The 22,066-nt window shown below is 49.2% G+C and overlaps 1 protein-coding gene across 2 annotated transcripts in view; it reads left to right on the forward strand.

The window, feature by feature from the left end:
• Trak1 (trafficking kinesin protein 1) overlaps positions 1-22,066 on the forward strand; it is a 154,904-nt gene that overhangs the window by 19,121 nt on the left and 113,717 nt on the right. The window lies entirely within an intron of this gene.

Raw genomic sequence — 22,066 nt, forward strand, 5'->3', positions numbered from 1 at the left:
CAAGGTCAGACTTTAGTACATTATGGTTCGAGGCCAGCCTGAGATGCCTCAAAAACAAACAAACAATAGGCCAACAAATGACTGTGTTAAAAATGATTCTGTGAATTAGAGCCTGGTCGCCTGGGGCGTGTTCCCACCTTCACAGCGAGGTCATAGTGGATCCTAGAAGACTGAGGAAAGCTTAGCCTACTTCCTGAAAGCTCATCATTATCACCTGCCTCACCTCAGCAAGCAGGGTGGGATTCATTCCTACTTTTTGAGGCTTCTCCTTAAGAGGGGGTGGTGGTGGTGGTGGTGATGGTGGTGGGGGTAGAGGTAGGGGGGTGGGGGGAGGAGCTGGGCAGCTCTGTCTGCAGGCTCAGGGGGTGGGGGAGGGATGGAGGGAGCATGGCTGGCAGGTGCCCATGGGTTCTGCCACTGGTTCTGCATAGCAGAACCTGGAGCTATGGGACAGAAAGGTGCACTGTGCTTTCCTGAGGACACTGGTGGGGTTCTCTCCATGGAGATCTGCTCATTGGGAGATTGAATAAGTTAGGGTTGTGCCTGCTTATTCCAAAATGTTCTGTTGATTCCCAGACAGGCCCAGGGGTGGAGGTAGGGAATCCTGTTTTCTCCATGTTGAAGGACTACCTTTGCCCTGTGATGTTTGTCTGCAATGTCAATTTTATTTTTAAAACATACCTGTGTATTTACTCATTTATTGAGACAGGTAGGTAGCTCTGGCTGGCCTGGAACTCACTATGTAAGCCAGACTGTACACAAACTCACAGAGATCTGGCCTGCCTCTGACTCCTACCTTCTGAGATTAAAAATGTACTACTATGCTTGCCCATCCCCCCTTCTTCCTCCCCTCCCGTGCTTTTATCCACATGTGCAGATGAGAACGGCCATCACAACTGCCATGCTTGGGCTTCACTTCTTCTGTGGGTGCCCTGCTTTGTTTTTGTTATCAGCGTGGCACAAACTACAGTCACCTGGAAAGAGGAAGTCTCAGGTGAAGATTCACCTCCATTGGGTTGGCCTGTAGGTACATTTGTGGGACACTGCCTTGGTTGATGATTGATGTGAGTGGAAGGGCACAGCCCACCGTGGGCGGCACCATCCCTAGGCAGGTGGTCCTGGGCTGTATATGAAGGCTTAGCTGGAGCATGAGCCCAAAAGGGAGCCAGCAAGCAGCGCCCCTCCATGGTTTCTGCTTCAGTTCCTGCCCTGACTTTCCCCAGTGCTGGATATTGAAGCTGAAAGGAACCCTTTCCTTTGTTAAGTTGTGTTGGGTCAGACCGAAAGCACATGGAAGTTGGGAGCATTCAGAATCTTCTCAACTATCTCTCAGTTCATTGTTGTCAGGCAGAGTCACCTGCCCTGTAAGAACATGGGGGATTTTCTCTCCGCTCTTCCCTATCCTGTTAAACATCCTTCTTCTTCAACCCAGGGCTTGCTAAGGTGTTGCTCAAATAAATTTAAGAGCATATCTCCTTGAAAACATGTTCTTCCCAAACCCTAAAGCAGTCTAGGTCTTTTGTTTCCCTGATAACCAGATAACTCCCCAAATTACCAAGAACTACACACCTTGTGTGATCGGTGCTGGGCATGGACTGCTGTCTCCGTTTTTGTTTCTTCCTGGGCTGCTGTCAGTACAGCTTGGCCTAGCACACCAGAGACCCTGTGAAATGGGGTGTCGGAGACACAGGAGCCTCAGGGCTAGCCTCAGTGGACTGGAGTCCCACCCCAGCTGCATCAGACCCCCATCTCAGAGCAGTAGAAGAAAAGCTAGCTGTCTCCTCTTACTCCATCCTGGGTTTTGTTGTTGCCAGGATTGTTCACGCAACATTCAAACTTGATCTAAATGTGACAGCCAGCCCCCACCCTTCTTAGATCAGAGAGCCAGACGGCCATGAGTGAATGAGTGCTCAGCCTGCTAGAGGTGCAGGTTTTCCTTAGAAGCTGACAGCCGTGCATATTCTGGAAGTGTTAGCCTGCCCAGCTCTGGGTGCTATGAACAGGAGAGGTAATTACTGCAGCCTCATTGGTCCATCTCAGCCAGTTAGAGGAAGGCTTTCTACGGGGCAGAAGGGCTCATTACCCAGCCACCAGGGCCCTGACCCTCCTCCTTAGAAGTGGTGTGAGCTGCAATTAGGAGCTTTGGAATGGGGATAACTGACTGCTGGGCCATAAATAATGTAATCTACCCTGTCTCGAAGTGACTGAAGCCGCCACAGCCACAGCGGCTCTCAGTTTGGAAACCTGGCCCTCCAGTCCTCAGTGCAGCCAGTGTAGGCTGTATGATCTTGAGGAGCTTCTAGCCAGTGAGCCTCAGCAGCATCCCCAGCCATAGAATAAGGCTGTGCAGGTAATGTATTTGCAGCATTTAGACAGGAAGAAGCAGGAGCCTGCCTCGTTTGTGATCATTGGCACCTCATAGTTCCCGCTGGTCCACCACTGCGTATTATCCTGGTTTTGCACCGTGCACCATTTGTGTCCTGTATGCTGGGGATGGAGCCCAAGGCCTAGGGGAATAAAAAAAAATTGCCAATTTATTTTATTGTTAGTGTATGGGTGTGGTTGTGGTCACGCGCATGGGACGGCACCAGTGGAAGCCAGAGGATAAGGTTTGGGAGTTGTTTGTGTGCTGGGGATTGAACTCAATTCATGAGGCTTGTGTGGCAAGTGCTTTACTTGCATAGCCTTGTAGCTAGCCCCTTTCCTCTCACTTCCTCTCTCCGTCTTTTCCTCTCTCCCTCTAACTTTGTTGTTCAACATCAGTTTGCCTGTTCTGATGCCTTATATTTCCATATGAGAGTGTGTGTGTGTGTGTGTGTGTGTGTGTGTGTGTGTGTGTGTACACGTGAGCCCAGTAGTACATATAGAGGCCAGGAATCAACCTGGTGTCATTCCTCAGAACTGGTAAAAACCAGTCAAATTGTCAGTCTTCTCAGGTATTCTCTTGTTTGTGTACTTCATGGTGATGGCTGTTCTAGACTTTCTGACTGAAAGGCTTGCCCTTTGTCTAGAAGAGTCCCTTAAGGTCACGGTTACCACCCAGAGCCAGCCTTGTCTTATAAGATGTCTTAGACCCACCCCACTTCTGGCTTTCCAGATCTCATAGCCTCTCCAAGCCACAGCTGTTTCCCTCCTTCACTTCCTGTCTCTCCAGAGATGCCCTCTGCCTCCTCTCCCCGACCCAGTCAGCAGGAGAGAGGGGAGCCATTACTCTACCACTAACTGCAGAGGAAATATTCTGTTTTAGTCCAAGACACACCTTCCAGCCTGACATCCTTGACCTCTGACTGCATAGTCAGAGTTACACAAATTCTTTGTCTGTGTGTATGTGTGTGTACGTGTATATAGGTGTGTGTCTGTATAGATGTGTGTATTCTTGTGTGTGTTTGTGTGTGTATGTGTACACATGTACATTTGTGTATTTGTGTGTGTACATGTGTGTGTCTGTGTGTACATGTGTATTCAGATGCTCTGGTGTTTTTCGGGACAGTGTCTTTCACTCCACCCTGGATGCAGGGCTCTAAGGTCACAGCACCTTGCCTACATTTTTAAAAAAATTACTTATTTATTTTATGTATGTGAGTACACTGTCACCGTCTTCAGACACACCAGAAAAGGGCACCAGCTCCATTACAGATGGTTGTGAGCCACCATGAGTGGCTGGGAATTGAACCCAGGACCTCTGGAAGAGCAGACAGTGCTCTTAACAGCTGAGCCATCTCTCCAGCCTCATACCTTGCCTACCTTAAGAGTTCCTTCCTTCTTGAGATCTACTTTTCCCCTGGGTTTCTGAGAAAGCCCTCCCTCATCTTTCCCTGTTTCCCACCCTAGTCATTCCTATGGGCTGAAGCGTCCAACCCCCAGGCATTGGACGCTTCATCCATTGCTCCCGACTGTGGCTCCTGCCTGTAGGTCCTGCCCATTACCCAGCATATTTCCCCTGTGCTGTCACCAGGCCCGTGTCTTTGTTGTTATTAGTATCTAGTTCTTGAGTTTTGCCATAGTTTATCCTCCTGTGTCTGTAACAAAATGTCTGGAATAATCAGCTTATCAAGGAGAAGATTTGGCTGGGCGGTGGTGGCTCATGCCTTTAATCCCAGCACTTGGGAGGCAGAGGCAGATGGATCCTTGTCAGTTCAAGGCCAGCCTGATCTGCAGAGCAATCTCCAGGACAGCCAGGGCTACACAGAGAAACCCTGTCTCAAAACAAACAAACAAAACAGAAGATTTCTTCTGGCTCATAGCTACGGGCCTTTGCTTTGTGGTCATTTAGTCAGGGCAGTGCAGTGTGGGATGGTGGGAGCTTGTGTAGGAAGAGACCTGGTCCTGCTCGTTGTCATAACTCCTCATGACCCAAGGCTTCCTACTACACCCCGCCATCTCCCAGGGTTCCCATGCTTTATCACACACTGGATTTGGAGGCGTTCCGTATCCAAATGAGAGCATTGCTCACTGCATCCCCTCAGTTGTGGGGTGCACAGATGCTGTCTAGCTCATTGCACCCTCCCCCACCGCCTGGCCCCTTTCTTCAAAGAGGGGCCAGTCTGCCAACTCAGGCAGGAGCCAGGCCTTTCCCCTAACCATCCTCTTCTCACACACCTGCCCCCATTGTCAGAAGACCCCCCCCAATAGTTCCCTGATTGCCCCACTGGTGTTTGCTGTGAAGGTGGAAGCAGCGTCTTTATGTAGCCCAGGTTGGCCTCAAAATCTGCCTCCCTGGATAGGATAATATGATCACTATAGGGGACAAACCAAACCCCATCATTCATGTGCTTAAAACAAGCTCAGGACTCCCCAGTGGGCTCAAAAGGCTGCCTGCCATCTCTCCCCACCTCCTGAAGCTGCCAGGGCCTTTTCAGTTTCCCGCCTGGCATGCATCCAGGGCCACAGACTTTCCGTTAGTTACTCCTGACTGGCTCCTGCCCTTTCTTCAGCACACCCTAATCTGGCAACTTAGCTTACTTGCTTACCTTTGAGGCCTGACCCACAGTTGGCCCGGGAAGCCCTCTCTGACCCCAGATGGCCTGTCCGTATCAGCATTTTGACAGTGGCTCGACTGCTATTTCTGTCTGTGGCCACTTGAAGGCAAAGAACTTTGTAAGAGATGTCATGGTCAACAGGGGACACGACCCAGCATCTCCTACCGCACTGGAGGGCCAATGCTACCCTTGTCTTACGGGACTGAAGCTTGTATGTTTCGTGAAGGCCAGCTGTGGCTGGCTCCTTTGCTGTGGGTCCTCACAAGCAGCCGTGGTTCACGGTAGAGCCTGTACACAGTGGGGGTGGGGGTGCTCAATCAACACTCTCCCACGGCTTTTTGGCTTTCACAACGCTCAAGGCGTCTTCTCGTAGGTATGAATTACTCTGCTGCGATGAGTGGGCAGCACATGCTGCAGCGTGGGGGCAGCCCGCCAGAGCGAGCGATCTCAGCACCTTCGCCACGCCTGGCGTGTGCGTGCCTGTGTGTGCAGACTGAAGGTCTCAGCATTGGGTGTCTTCTCAAGTTCTTCTCTTTCATTTATTTGCGTCTAGGTGGGTGTGTGTGCTACCCCACAGGCTGAAGGTCTGAAAACTCCTTGCAGAAGTCAGCTCTTTTCTTCCATCAGGGGTTGGAGCATTGGATTCAGGTTGTCTGGTTTGGTGGCAGGCACCTTCATCTGTGGAGGCATCCCGCCATCATGCCGCCTCTGAGGCAGGCTTACCCACTCAGCCAGATGGCTCAGGTGTTTCTGCCTCCTTCTCGTCAGCAGTGGCGTTACAGATGTGCCCCAGATGTTTATATGAGTTCTGGGCAACGGTCCTCATGTTTGTGTGGCAGGCATGCTACTGCCTGATCCATCCCCCAGCTCATGTTTGTGAAGTTTCAGAAACGGCTCCTGAGAGGTAGAGCCTGCCGGGGCTGACTGTGTACACAGGGCTGCTGTGTCCTTTTCGCCTTGTAGGGAGTTCATTCCACGTTGAGTGTAACCCAGCCACTGCCAGAGATATCGCTGTGGAATTCCAGACATGTTCTGTTTAGTACATTGTGATACAAAGCAAGCTGCTTTGGGAGTGTCGGGACTTAAGTATTGATGGACTAGGAGTGTGGGTGGCTGCTTCAAGCCAGTTCTCTCTGATGGCTACCTTCAGCGCAGTGCTCTTGATCCTCCCTCTTTCCTCCAAAAGCTCCTGGGGGTCCGGGGCCTGTCTGTTCTAACTCTCACTGCAGTGTCTGGTGCCCCTGACGTTGAAGGAGCATGGGGCGAGGTGGGGTGAGTGTGGGAGTGGTGAGCAGACACAGCTCCCGCTCCATGGCGCCCCCTGTCTGGCTATGTGGACCCAACGTTAAACATTAAGGCAGGTTCATCTGTGACAGCACCAACTAGGGTCTGTGCACTTAGTCACTGTGGCATCTCACCTAGCCCAGGCTTGTTCCAAACTCACCATGTGCTCTAGGATGGCTTTGAACTTCTGCCCCTCCTCCATCCACCAGGACTGGGCACACCCCAGACTGCTGGCCTTTGCAGGCATGCACACCACACCCAGTTCCACACACGTCGTCTAATGGTACTAGCACCTTTTTATTGAAAAGTCTTTTGTTTCTGTGTCGATTGTCCTGCCGAGAAGCTGAAAATAAGAGACTATTTTTAGTGGTTGATGTGGTTCCACTGATGTACACAATGCTATGGGGGAGCATACTGCACGGATGCTTCACCTGTGGGGCAGGCACAGACTCGAGTGGGGTGAGCCCTCTTTGTTGTTCTTCATGGAGATTGGTTTGCCTGTTCTAATGCCTCACATTTCCATATGATTGTGTGTGTGTGTGAGTGTGTGTGTGTGAGTGTATGTGTGTGTATGTATGTGTGTGTGAGTGTGTGTATATGTGTGTGAGTGTGTGCGAGTGTGAGTGTGTATATGTGTGTGTGAGTGTGTGTGTATATGTATGTGTGTATGTGTGTGTGAGTGTGTATATGTATGTGTGTATGTGTGTGAGTATGTGTGTGTGTGTGAGTGTGTATATGTATGTGTGTATGTGTGTGAGTATGTGTGTGTGTGTGAGTGTGTATATGTATGTGTGTATGTGTGTGGGTGTGTGTATGTGTGTGTGGGTGTGTATATGTATGTGTGTATGTGTGAGTGTGTTTATGTGAGTGTGAGTGTGTATAGTGTGTATGTGTGTGTGAGTGTGTGTATGTGTGTGAGTGTGTGTGCTTGTGTGCATGCGTGTGTGCATGTGTGTGTATGTGTGTGTGTGTTGGTATGTATTCATTCTTGAGTGGGTAGGTGTGTGTGCACTTTTGTTTCAAGGGTAGAGTCCCATTCAGGTGTTTTCCTGTTCCTGTGCCACCCAGAATCTCTCTCTGGCTTAGAGTCAGCTAGGCTGGTTGTTTAGTGAGCCCAGGGACCTCATATCTTCACCTCCCCCTAGCCCCAGGATAAAGAGTAGTCTCCAGCACACCAGCTTCCTTCAAAATGTGGGTTCTGAGGGTTGAATGAACTCAAGTTCTGTGTTTATATTGACATGAACTTTGCTGTTCAAGCCATCTCCCTACACCACATTCCCACATGAATGTTAATGGCCTGTGAGCTTCTGTAGGAGTCGCTTGCACTGTGCAGACTGAGCTGTGTGCTTTGATGCCTGTCAGCAGTGTCGGTTTATCCGGACACTGAGCATTATGTAAGTGCACTGTAGCTGTCTTCAGACACATCCCCATCACAGATGGCTGTGAGCCACCGTGTGGATGCTGGGAATTGAACTCAGGACCTCTGGAAGAGCAGTCCGTGCTCTAGACCGCTGAGCCATCTCTCCAGCCTCCAAGCGCTGCTGTTTTGCTGTGTTTGTGTTGAGTTTTCTTCTCCTGAGGAGTATTGTGAAGGGTACAGTTTCCTGAGCTCTGGAATGCTTTACTGTTCTGTGGATCTGATGACCCCTGCTCTGAAAACGGTTGTGCGTTGCCTAAGGCTTTCTCTCTTCCTGATGCTTTTAAAATGCCCTTTTCTACCCTGTGTGAGGTGAGAACTCTGTCCTATGCCACAGCCAGCCCTTCCATTTACTTATTTTTTATTTTTTAAAGGTTTACTTATTTTTATGTGTATTGGTGTTCATTGATGCACACAGTTCCCGTGGAGGTCAGAAGAGGGAGGTCAGCCACCTGGAACTGGAGTTACAGATAGTTCTCAGCTGCCATGTGGATTCTGAGGAATCGAACCCGGGTCCTCTGAAGGAGCTACCAGTGCTGTTAGCCCTCTTTAGCTCTTTACTGACCTTTTGAGATACGACCGTCTCACTGTGTATCTCTGGATGCCCTGCAACTGGCAGAGATCCATTTGCCTCTGCCTCCTGAGCACTGGGATTAAGTGTGTGCCTCCATGCCCAGCACAGCCCTGGATCTTTGAGACAGGGTTTCTAAGTAGCCCCTAATGGTCTTGGTTCACCTGCCTTGCAACCTTCCCGTCCCCACTTCCAGGACCAACATGCACTGCACCACAACCTTTACAGTCTGAGAAACTTTTTCTTCTTTTTTAATGGATATTTTTTATTTACATTTAGAATGTTATCCGATTTCCTGGTTTCCCCTCCAGAAACCTGATATTTCCCCCTGCTTCTATGAGGGTGCCCCCACCCACCCACTCCCTCCCACCGCCCCGCCCTAACATTCCCCTACACTGGGGCATCGAGCCTTGTCAGAACCAAGGGCCTCTCCTCCCAGTGATGCCTAACTGTTAGATTATGGCCAGAACTATGGTTGGATGCTGAGTGGCCTGGGCAAGAGTGCAGACAGCCTGGTCTTGTTCCTGATGTCCTGTTGGCTGTGGTGTTACAGACACCCCATTAAGGATGGGAAAGTGCCTTTCTACTTCTGGTGTTGGATTTTGTCAAATGCTTTATCACTGAGATAGTCGTACACTTGCGTTGTTCTAATTTTATTAATGATGTTTCTGAGTTGTTTCTTGATTGCTTGGTTTTGAAATATTCTTTCTCAGCCTGGCCCTGGGCTGGCTTAGAGCTTGGACCCTAAAACAGGCAGTAGAATTTAAAAAATATATTATTGAGAATAAAATGACTTTGAATTACTGTTTATTAAATGAAAAATAGTTCTCTATTAAAACCACTCTTCATTTTCTTTTGAACTCTGAACCTTTGAGAATGATTTTAATATGTTCCTTCCAAAGGAAGACACACAGACACGTACACACAGTTGTCACACACACATATACACAGACACAGACACATATACACCGACACACATATATACACAGACACACAGACACACACATACATACAGCCATACAGACACACAGACACATATACACAGACACACACACAGATACACACACACATATACACAGACATGCAGACACACCCAAACACAGACACACAGACAGACACACATACACACAGAGAGACACACCATACAAACACACACACACACACACACACACACACACACGACACACATGGCCTTTTTAGTCTTGGGGATCAAACCAGGATACAGTTCTAACTTGCTGGCTCAGCAGGCTGTCCCCCTGTCTGGGCTTGGCTTCATGTTACTGTTCTCTGTGGCTAGACTTTTAAATCCAATAGGAAAATCCCCTCTGTGTCATTCAAGCTGGACCATTGGCTTTGAGAGCTCTCTCTAACCTCCCTTCCCTTGGGGAAGGATTAAAACTTCAGCGGCTCCTGGAGAAAGTGTAGTTGTTGTGGACAGCAGACAGCAGCTTAGCAACCCTGGCAGGCACGCAGCTGTCTGCCCAGCTTGTCCCTCTCTCCCCTCCCCCACTCCCCTTTCCTTCCCTTACCCTGTCTCCCTCACCCCCCACTTCTGTTCCTCTTGTTCCTCTCTCTTGTTTCTCCTTTTCTCCTTTAGTCTCCTCTCCTTCCTTCTGTCTTGGGAGCCCTTTGGCCTTGCTATGACCCCTGCTCTGCGCGCGCGCGCGCGCGCGCGCGCACACACACACACACACACACACACACACACACACACACACTCCCCTAACTTAGCCCCCCCACCCCCTCCCCGAGCAGACCTCACACTCCTAATGGATGCTGTTTGGCTCCTGCCTGTGTCTTTGTTCAGGCCAGACTCCAGGTTTTGGTTTTTGTCTTTCGGTGGGAAGTTTCATGAGACAGGAAGTCTATAGGATTTGGCTTAATGTTTCAAAGAAGACAGCCATTTGGCCTGTTAAGAAGAGTGGTTGAGGGGCTGGGGATTTGGCTCAGTGGTAGAGCGCTTACCTAGGAAGCGCAAGGCCCAGGGTTCGGTCCCCAGCTCCGGGGAAAAAAAAAAAAAAAAAAAAAAGAAGAGTGGTTGGGGGCTGGAGAGTTGGCTCAGCGGTTAAGAGCTCCCCACTGCTCTTCCAGAGGTCCTGAGTTCAATTCCCAGCAACCAAATGGTGGCTCACAACCATCTATAATCAGGTCTGGTGCCCTCTTCTGGTGTATCTGAAGACAGCTACAGTGTACTTATATATAATAAATAAATCTTTTTAAAAGAAGAGTGGTTGGTTGGTCTATTACCGAGAACCTCCCCTGCCTGCCCTTTTCAAATGCCTCTTGCTTGGTGGGAGGACAACTTTCACTTCTACAAATTGTTACAGTTACTTTACTTTGACGGTAACCGCGGCTGGTCTATCTACCACTTCGCCCAGGCTATCTACCACTTTGCCCAGGCCGGCCTCATACTAGCAACAGTTCTCCTGCCTCAGCCTCTTGAGTGCTACATTACAGACCTGTGACCTGGAAGCCCTCCTATTATTTTTGGTTGTTGTCTTGAGACAGGGTAGCCCAGACCTGCCATGACTTAGCCTTCTGCCTCCACCGCCCAGATGCTGAGTGAGATTAGGTGTGCGTCGCAGACCTAGCTAGAATTAGTTTCTAGTGGATCACAGGTAAATACAAGTGCTGCCTGCAGGCAGAGGTTTGTATTTTAGAAATGGGAACTAGAGGTTATGGCTTCAGGTTATGGCCCTTGGTGCTGGTCCCCGTGTGCTGGTTTGGCAGCTGCTTTTCTTTACTTGCTGCATCCAGATCCCGTGGCCAGGAAAGAAATCCACTTTCTAGTGCCTGGACCTGAGCTTGCTTAGAGATAGTAGCTTGCTTAAAACAGCTAGTAGAAGTTTAAAAAGAAAAAAATATATATGTGTGCGTGTGTACATGTATGTGTACATGTACATATATGTATATGTGTATATATGTACATGTATGTATGTGTATGTATATGTGTATACACACATGTTTGTGTGTACATATATCTGTGCATGTATCTGTGTATGTGTACATGTATGCATATGTATGTGCACATATATATGTGTGTATGTGTATGTACACGTATGCATATATATGTGTGTATATATGTATGTGGGTGTGTATATATGTGTATGTATGTGTATGTGTACATCTATGTATATGTATGTGTATGTATGTGTATGTGTACATCTATGTATATGTATGTATATATATATGTATATGTGTGTATGTGAATGTAAATGTATGCCTGTGGAGGTCGTTGGGCAACTTTGAGGAGTTGGGTTGTGTCCATTGGCTCACCTCACATAACCCGGGATAACAATACGTCAGGGTCAAAATCATTTGTTAAACGCAGCCAAATATTAGGTTATTCATTCAACAAAGCAAAACCATTTGAAAAGTATGTGTGTAGCTTATATCTGAATTATGTTCAGGTGCTTTGGAGATAATTGTGCTCATAAAAGCCAACTGTGTAGGCCGTCCCAGAGAGTAGAAAGGTAGACGTGTTAAGACTTACCCTGGGGCTGGAGAGACTGCTCTTCCTAGAGGTCCTGAGTTCAATTCCCAGCAACCACATGGTGGCTCACAACCATCTGTAATGGGATCTGATGCCCTCTTCTGGTGTGTATGAAGACAGGGACAGTGTACTCATATAAAATAAATAAAATCTTTTTTTTTTTCTTTTTTCAGAGCTGGGGACTGAATCCAGGGCCTTGCCTTTGCTAGGCAAGCACTCTACCATTGAGCTAAATCCCCAACCCCCAAATAAAATCTTTAAAAACAAAATGACTTACTCTGGCTGGGGCTGGAGGGATAGACCGGTTGGCTGAGCCCTTGCCTAGTGTGTACGAGGCCTTGTGCCCCACACTCAGCACCACATACAACCGGGTCTGGCCGTGCACACCCGAAGTCCCAGCACTCAGAAGAAAGATGTCTTGTCACTCACTGGCCCACGACAGGCTCTCATTGGTCTAGAAACTCACTGCTTGAGTAGGTGACTATCTGGATCCACCATTCTGTGTCCCCCCCCCCCCCCCCCCGTGTGGGGTAACAGGCACACGAAACCACCGCTGGCTTTTCGTGCAGGTGCTCAGGATCCCTAGACCCTCAAACTGTCAGTTTCTACAAGCCCTCTCCCATCTTCTCAAAGCCCTTACCTTCATCCATTTGGGAATAGTATTGTACCATTTTTTCCTGTTACAGCCTCCCTCTTTGAAGCTCTTTTCTTTTGCCTATATTGTCCCTGATTCTTCAGTTCTGTCCTTCCATAGTCTCTGGTGTCTATAACCTGGAGGGAAAGTTTTCCTCCATGGTCTGATAGGCTTCTTCCCAGGGGGCTGTTGGGAGCTGTGGGAGCAGAATGGGTGGCTGCAGGCTGGACCTTGAGTGCCAGGGTACTGGGCTGGTGTTTTCACTGAGGATTCTGGGAGATAGCACTGAGGATTCTGGGAGTCAGTCGTTCTTTTGTCTTAGGCTAGTGGGTTCCCCTGAAGGGTGCTCCCTGTATCCCTGTCATTTGATTTGAGCAAGGGAGGGCCTATAAGGGTGTGCATAGGGAGCAGCCGCCTGGTCTCACGTGTTAAGTGTACTGATTTACGTGTACCCCTGTCTACAGTGTATTGTCAGGTTTGCCTTTTTACTTATTTTATTCTTTAGTTGTATTTTTTGCAGTGCAGGGCATTCAGCCCCTCAGTCCCATCCCTTCCGGTACCCTCCACCAGCACCATGTCCTGTCCACCCAGTCCTCTCCCCAGCCCTTTGCCTTCTTTTGTGTCTGGTGCCGCAGAGTCCACAGACTTCATTTCAGCTTTATCTCCAGTTTCTGCTGGACCATTCCCCGGGTGGGTGTTTGTGGAAGCGATGGACCTTCAGGAGCCGGAATGGGGAGCACAGTACTCCTTCGTGTGGACCTCAAACCAGTTCTTCAGTATTTACCCAGGTTCTTCTCAGCATCTCCAAAATGCAGCCAGCCCCGTGGGGCCTGAGGTTTCTCGTTCCTCCCAGGCAGCCTCAGACTTTGTCTCCTTGGTGGCTTTTCCTGCTTCCAAATGATGTCAAAGGTTTTGTCCTCTCTCCCAGGATGAACTCTGTGCTTTAAATGCTTCTCTTGGGCTGGGGATTTAGCTCAGTGGTAGAGCCCTTACCTAGGAAGCGCAAGGCCCTGGGTTCGGTCCCCAGCTCTGGAAAAAAAAAAAAAAAAAAAAAAGAACCAAAAAAAAAAAAATGCTTCTCTTAAGGTCTCCTGGGAGTTAAGTGAAGCTGAGGGGGCCCCTTGGCTGGCTTGTCTATTTGTCTATTTGTCTTTTATCTTTGTCTGTCTCTGTCTCTCTGTGTGTATGAGAGTGTGTGTACACATGTACACACGTGCAGGGGACAGCCAGCCAGAGATCAGTGCCAGGTGTCTTTCCTATTGTTCTGCACTCCACTTGAACTTGGAACTCAGTAACTTTGTAACTGTGAGACTCTGGCTGGCGAGGCCCTGGAATCTGCCCGCCTCCATCTTCATAGCGCGGGGGATGCAAGTTTTCACTTCTGTGCCCCGCCTTTTTCCCATGGTGCTGTGGTTCTGAAGTCAGGTCCCCCATGCCATTGCAGCATGTAGTCAGTCAGTCTGTCTGTCTCTATCTCTTTCTCTGTCTCTCTCTGTCTCTGCCTCCCCCCCTCCCCCCACATACACATAGAAGAGCTAATGAAGTTGATGTAGCTGGTTCATGACAGCTGCCACTCTTACCTTGTCTGGGTTGGCCACATGAGGTGCAGGCCTTAGGCCCCAGGCATCCCTCCCCACCCATCCCAGCTCTGTATTGCTAATGGCTTTCCCTGGCCTTGTGGAGATGGTCTCTGTGTAAGCCAGGGTGTGTGGGTCTTATTGTTTCCTTAGACTGTTCATTGGCTTTGGGGGATTAGTGTTACAGACTCTGGAAGACACCAGGACCATCAGTGTAGTCCAGGCACCCAAGGCCTCAAAGATGTGTAAAAATAACAGAGCTGTGCCCTCAGGGAAGTGAGATGCATTAGGGGGTGTGGTGTCTGACCTGTGTTGGAGTTCCTGTGAGGGCTGACTGCTGAGTGGTCCCAACGTCCTCAGCCTCACCTCAGAGACTGTCAGATCCTTGAGCTAGGCAGGCAGCTCAGTTGGTAGAGTGTGCCTGGCATGTGTGCGGCCCTGGGTCAACAGCTCTGTATAAACCAGATGTAGTATCCTAGTGCCTGTAATCCTGGGAGGTAGAGGCAAGAGAGTCAGAAGTTCAAGGTTACCCTCAGCTACTTAGGAGTTTGAGACCAGCCTGAGCTACATGCGAAACTGTCCCAAAAACAAACTAACACGAAGGAGTGTTTTGGCTTTACTCAAACTGCCTTGACCTGGGGAGGACTCAGTATCTGTGTATTACAAGCCTCCTAGGGTGGTGTGTGCATGCGTGTCCATGTGTGTCTGTCTGTATGCACTCATGTGTGTGTTTGAGTGTATGTGTGTTTGTGTATGCACATGTCTGTCTGCCTGTCTGTCTGTCCCCAGTGTTTACTTCTTGGGTTCCATGGTCTTTAAGGTAGGTGCAGGGTGGAGCTTCCAGGGTTCCTTTGGAAGGAAGGTGTGGAGAGCTCCCCTGAGACCTCTCCAGGGCCAGCCCCCTCCCAACACTGGAAAATTACTTTGCTGGGAGGGTTTGTCTTCTAGTATAGGAAAGTCATTCTTCCCTTTAGTCCCTTCCTCTCCTCTCTCTTTACCTCCCCTCCCCTCCCCTCTTCTCCATTCTCCTCTCCTCCCCTCTTCCTTCTCTTCTCCGCTTCCCCTCCTCTCTCCTTTCTTCCCCTTCTTTCCTCTCTCCTCTCCTTCTTCCTCTCCTCTTCTCTCTTCTTTTCCCTCCCTCCCTCCTTCTCTCCCTCCCATGTATCCCACACTGGCCTTGAAATCACCATGTAGTCCAGAATAAACTTGAACTTCTGATTCTCTTCATTTTACTTCCCGAGCACCTGGAAGACAGGCTTGTACTCTGCCTGGCACATTAGACAATCTTGTGCATCCAACGGGCAGGATACACCAATGTCCATGATGGCAGAGATCACATTTGGAGCTTTAGTCCAGGGATGGGTACAGGCGAGGGACCCTACCCACCTCAGTGCTGAGGGCAAGGTGCTGTGTGATTTAAGGACCATCATTTAGGGCCCTGTGCCCAGAGGGAGTTGTGCCCTGTGCCCTGACCCTGCACCATCATCCTGTGGTGTTTGGGGTGCTGGTGCTCCAGGCCACCCTGTGGGGAGGGCAGGGCTGGGAGCCTCCAGAGGCCACTCCACTGCCTGGGTTCCCTGGCTCCACGGGGCTGAGTTGCTCTTTCACTGTTGGCACCGAGCCTGCAGATTCTTTCCTCCAAACAATGCCTGCTTCTCAGTTCTTGTTCCCCCAGGCTGTGCTCAAACAATGGGGTTCTTTCTTCTCCATTTGAGTCTGCCCTGTGGGCCTTATGGGTGCTGTCTGCCTGATTTTATCTTGTGTTGACTGTTAGCATGCTGCGATAGCCTTCCTGGCTGGGCTTTTCATTGTGGGGATAAAGGAAAATAATCAGTCTGCCATCCCTAAGATTCAGAGAAGGCCAGACCCAGAATGTGGGGTGGAATTGGTGGCAAGGGTGGGAGGAGAGTGGGGGTGTGTTTGTGTCCCGGAGCACACTGAGGCGGTGCGGTGGTGACAGCTGGCATCTGTGGTGGGCTTGCTGTGCACCAAGTACTACGCTAAGCACTTTGGCATACTCGGTTGGTACTCCGGGAGTAACGCAGTTCTTTGTCTACCCTTTGGAGAGTCTCAGTTTGATCCCTTGCCTTGTCTCATGTCCCAGCCCAGTAAACTGAGGCAAGAAAGGGCAGGTGTAAACTGAATAGCGAGAAACTTCTATTTTATTCTAGAATCAATAGCCATGGGTTATTGAGGAATAACCTGGCCCCTGTGTAGTTTGGACTTGATGTGGGGGGAGGGAGCTACAGATATTTAAGAGGTGTGTCCTGTGGAATGTGTGGAGACCCTAGAGCAGCTTTGCAGGACCCTTGAGCTCTTGTGAGAGCCACGATGTGGGGTTACTCAACCTTGGACACAGAGCCTTGAGAACTGTGGCCCACAGGGAGCTGCCCAGCCAAGTGTTTCATTGTGGTAACCAAATATGGGCTACTGCCTCAAGCCGCCCTCCACAGACCTCACCTGCTTCCTAGAGAAAGAAATGTTCCACCGAAAACTTGATCCTTGTTTCATGTGTGCACACACGCATGTAGAGACCATGTGTGCACACATGTATGTGGAAACCATGTGTGCACACATGTGTATAGAGACCAGATCTTGCCCCCGGCTGTTGTTCCTTGGTCCCTTTCCATCTTGTTTTTCAGAGAAGATCTCTCATTGGTCCGAAGCTCATCAGGTAGACTTGGCCACTGGGCTTCAGGGACTCAACATTGCTGGGCTCGCTAGTGTTCCTGGCTTACTGTTTAAAAAATAATAATCAATCAATAAAACGGCTTTCTACTCTTTATTACTGCCATACGTTCTTCTCAGTGTAATTGAAAATGTTGAGTGTTTTATATGTCTGGAATTCTGTGATCTTGGAAAGTGGAAACTGGGAACAGTGGGGATATTTTATTAGCTTGAATAGATAAAGGCAAGTCAGCCAGAGATGAGTCACCTCAGGCTTGAGATTGATTGTCGCCAGGAATATCTCTGCACATTTGTTAATAATATATCAGAGGTGGACCCAGAACCAGAGACACTGAGAACTTGCTTCAGGTGATCTTACAGGACAGATGATGATGGCCTCTTTCCTCTTCCTCCTCTTCCTCCTCTTCATGTGTGTGTGTTTCTTCCCCACCCTTGTGTGTGTGTGTGTGTGTGTGTGTGTGTGTGTGTGTGTGTGTGTGTGTGTCTGGTTCTACTTTGCAGACAGAATCTTGCAACTACCCCAAAACAAGCAGAACACATCCCAGGGAAACTGCTTAGTGTCTGTCTCCTCCCATAAATGCAGGAAAAGTTTTGAAAGGGGGAAAAAAAAGATAGTTTTGTTGAGACATGTTCATGCAACGTATAGTCCATTTGTTTAAAGTAGTCATTCAGGCACTGTGGATGATCAGTGGGGAAAATGCTTGCTGTGCAGGCAGGAGTGAGGGTCGGAGCTTGGATCTTTGGAGTCCATGTACACTGACTCCTGAGATTGTCCTTTGACCTCCAGATACATGCTGGTGCATGCATGCCTTGCCCCATGCACACATGAATGCACATGCATCACAGAGTAGAGAGGTACTTTAAAAAGAAGAATTTGGTGGCTTTTAGTCTATTCACAGAGATACTTCCTAAAGATGGAGCCGTGACATAGATCCTCCTGTAAGCCTGAGTCCCTCCTTAGATGATGTTCTCAGGGTTGGTCCATGTTGTGGTGTGCGTGAGCCCTTTGTGTCCTTTTAGTATAGAGGAATATCTCACTGTGTGTGTAACATGGCATCTTTTAACTGTTCCTCTTTTTTTTTTTGTCCACGGTGACAAGCTTTGTGTGACACATCTTCCTTCCTCTTGGAATGAGAATATTTGTGGGGTGACCTCATTCTGCTCAGGCTTTGAAGGGTTGCCATGGTGTTTTCCAAAATGGCCCGCTATGCCACACATGCCCCTGTCATCCTGACCGGCCGGCAGTGCCTGTTTCCCTGCCAACACTTAACTAAGTGGCTTTGAACCCACTTATTATCTGTCTCGTTGATCAGGCTCATTCATCAGGGTGGAGTGGTCTTAGGATTTCGATTTTGGTTTTCCTGATGTGTAGAGAAGCTAGACATCTTTCTCTCCTTCTCTCTTCTTTCCTTAGCTTCTTCACCATTGTAACCCAGGCTAGCCTGGATCTTCCTGACTCAGCCTCTCAATGCTGGACTTATGTGAGAGCACCACATGGGGCTTTGAGCCTCTTTCCTTGGCATTCACTGAGTTTGGAATCTGATTAAGTAGCTTTCATCACACTTTCCCTTAGGTGCGTCAGTGTGAGCGAGTTACAGGCTTTCCCCTTCTTGCTGACTTCTAAGTTGTATTGACCAAGACTAGTTGATACCAGGTTATTTCACGTGGGTAAAATTAGAAATTACAGAGTCTGTCCATCTGTCTATCCATCCATCCATCCATCCATCCATCCATTTCTCTGGGTTTTTTTTAGACAGAGTTTTTCTTTGTAACCATGACTATCCTGGAACTCACTCTGTAGACCAGGCTGGCTTTGAACTCAGAGATCTGCCTGCCTCTGCCTCCCAAGTGCTGGGATTAAAGGCATGTGCCACCACTGCCCAGCTAGAAATTACAAAGTTTAAAATGCTGCTTCTTTTTGTTCTCATCATTGAGAAATGTAGGAAGAGAGTAAAAATTCTCATGTTTTAACATTGTCCCAAATGGAGTATTAACATACAGTCATAAAAAACTGTGTGGGTGTGGGTGCAGATGTGTGTGGTGCACATGTGTGCGGATACATATGTGTGTGGGAACACCTGTGTGTGGGCACACGTGTGTGCCTTAGCATGCGAAAATCAGAGGACAGCCTTGGATGTTCTCCCTGAAGCACTGTCCGACTCAACCTTCCCTCTCTCTGCCCTTCCCTCCCTTCCTTTCCTCCCTCCCTTCCTTCCCCCCTCCCCTCTTCTCTCTCTCTCATTCCTTTTTCTCTTTGAGGCAGGGTCTTTCACTAGCCTATAACTCACCAACTATGCCAGGCTGTGTGGCCATTGAGTCTCAGGGAACCTCCTGTCTCCACTTCTGCCTCCCACCCCAGGATTGCCAAGTGTGTGCCACCCATCGCACCCTAATTTTAGGACACCTTATTGAGTGGATGAAATAACTGTTTGTGGCAGTTTTGTTTGTTTTCGAGGTGCCAGGCATGGAACTCGGGGCCTCTCACTTGTTAGCCAGGAACTCCATCCCCGAGTCACATCTCCAGCCCTTAAATCCATAGCTCTCACTCCCCAGCCCTCCCACCCCCGAGACCCGGTTGCCACCTTGGATGGAGCCCTTGTCCCTCTAATCCTTTTAACCACAGTCTTTCCATTTATAATACCAGCATTTTAAAAATAAAAATCGGGTATGAGAGGCAGCGTTAAGTACTGGAATTGCCTTCCTTGTAGGAGCCAGTTTTGTGTGGATTTGAACCAATCTGTAACCCGAGTCCCACACAGCTGCTATTAATAGAGCACGGAGCCTGCTGAAGGGCACCTTCTGTCCACTGGGCCCGGCCAGAGCCCGGCAAGCCGTGCTCCTGAAGATCGGAACAGAGAGGCACAGTACTGCACTGTGCTCCTACTGTCCCTGATGTTGAGGACACCTGGGATTCCCAGTGCTACTTGGGATCTCAAGAGAAATAGAATATCCTTTTGTCATTGTAGCTGGCCATATTGACCACAGAGACAACAGTTGGCTGACAGTCGTGCCTCCTGAATGAGTGCAGACTTGGCTGAATGAATAAATGAGTGAATGAAGAATGAATGAATGAATGACTGGCAGTGTCCCACACTGATTGTATACCCCTGTCCATTTTCTGCCACGTGTTTTCCTTCCCGTATAGAAGCCAGATTTTGTTCCACCACCACCACCCCCACCACCACCACCACCACCACCCCCCCCCACCACCACCCCCCCCCACCACCACCACCACCCCCACCCCCCCCACCACCACCACCACCACCACCTCCACCACCGACCACCACCACCACCACCACCACCACCCCCACCACCACCCCCACCACCACCACCACCACCACCACCCACATGGTTTGCAGCTTGCTGGAGTGCAGGTTGAAGAACATGGGGGTTGGGTCATTGCTTAGCTGGGGCCGTCGGCTGGCCCGTCCCCTGTGCCATGGTTTTGCCTTGGGCCCTGGTGTTTAGGTGACTATATGCTGAAGATCTTCCGTCTACCTTCCTCCTTACTCTACTCCCATGGGAGGGAGCTGTATGGAGAATCTCACAGGTCTGTGGGTTGTCAGCTTCCTTCCCACTGTGACCTGAGAAAAACCTGCTTCAAGGTGAACCCTGATGCTTCTTGTGGCCCAGGGGAAGGGAGGGGTGGACGTGGACTCTGTGCCAGCTTTCCTGTATCTTCCCCTCCATAAAGTCACCTGTAACCTTAGCACTTCGCTGAGTGACAAGCTGCCTCGCCCACAGCTGGGTGGTTTGTGTATGCTAATAAATCAGGATATAACCAGCCCAAAGAAAAGTTCATTTTACATGCCAATAAAACTGAACCTGGTGTTCTATTCTGTGAGCTTCTTTTTAAGGCTGAGGTCCAGCCTCACCTTGTCCCCCGCCTTCCCGGAGCTGCCCTTTGTCCCTAGTTGATTGCCCAGCCACCTTTGCTCTCTTTGGGCTCTGCTTGTGTCTCTGCCACATGGGCATTTGGTTAGATAATTGGGCCAGTGTCCAGGTTTTGGGCCTCTGTCTGTCCTCATCTTGGAAATGTAGGCCATGTATGCCCCCCCCCACCCGTGGAAGGGGGAGGTGTAGCTCTTCCTACCAAGTTTGTCTTTTGTTTTTAAATATTTATTTGTGTGTGGGTGAGTGTGCATGTATGAGTGTGTGTGTGTGCATGTGTGTGTGAGCACACATGTGTATGTGCCTTGTGACCTTGTGAGTGCATGTCATGTGGGTATAGATGCCTGCAGAGGCCAGAAGAGGGTGTCAGATCCCCTGGAACTGGTTGATAGACAGTTACGAGCTGCCATGAGGTTGCTGAGAACCAATTTAAATCCTCTGCAAGAACAAGTGCTCTCAACTCCTGAGCCATCTCTCCAATCCCCATGTTTGTCTTTACTGTGGTGACTGAGAACTGGAGGAGACTCCTAAGTATGGCCTTGTTATTTAATAAATATTTACATGTATTTCTATGTATGTCTATAAACGTATGTGATCACCTGTGTGAAGTACAGAGGTCAGAGGACAACGTGTGGGAGTCAGTACTCTCCTCCTCTGTGGGTTCCCGGAAACTGAACGGCTGCCATTGGACTCAGCAGCACATGACATGACTTGCATCTGCCTGGCCCCTCCTTTCTGGGTCTTTTGTTTCGTCTTTGTTTGTGTCTGGGGAACAGTCTGCAGTTCTGTGCCTCTGACAGGTGTGAGACTCCCGGTTCTTCCACCCGAGGAAGACTTGCGTGAACTGTTACAAAAAGATACACGTTGTCTTTACCAGTATGATTTCTGGTTGGTGCCAGTTAAAGATTCTAGTAAAACCACAGGGCTGTTCCTGCTTGTTCCTGTCAGCAGATCTCAGGTTTCCAGAAAACATGTTTCTGTCTGTTTCTGTGTGTTTTCAGCGGTGGGGTATGAGATGGCTCGGGATACTCTCTCCTTTACTGTTTGTATCACATTTTAAAGTCCTACTCAGAAAGTTTAGTCTTCTCTCAGAAAAGGTTATGGTTTCAGAGTTTCCCTGTGGTGGGAACACGGTGGGCAGGGTGTTGAGTGGCTTAAGTTATTATTCTGGGGTCACCCTGGGCAGTTACCTTCCTCCTCTGTGGGACACACACACACACACACACACACACACACACACACACACGGCCTTCTATGAGGAATATCATTTCTTTAAAGTTCTCTGTTCTAGCTGGTGTGGTAATGCACACCCGTAATCCAAAGACTCAGGAGGTGGAGGCAGGAGGATCAGGAGCTCGAGGTCATCCTTGGCCATATAGTTAGCTGAAGGCCAGTCTGGGTTACAGGAGACCCTGTCCCCAGATGAACAAACAGAATTCTGTTCGTACCATCCCAGGAAATCGAGTCAAGGAGAAAGATGCCAATAGAGGCTTTTGAAGAAATCCCACCGGCAGAGAATAAAACATAGGCAG

This window comes from Rattus norvegicus, chromosome 8 (assembly GCF_036323735.1).
Source record: "Rattus norvegicus strain BN/NHsdMcwi chromosome 8, GRCr8, whole genome shotgun sequence".
In the NCBI taxonomy this organism is placed as follows: Eukaryota; Metazoa; Chordata; class Mammalia; order Rodentia; family Muridae; genus Rattus; species Rattus norvegicus.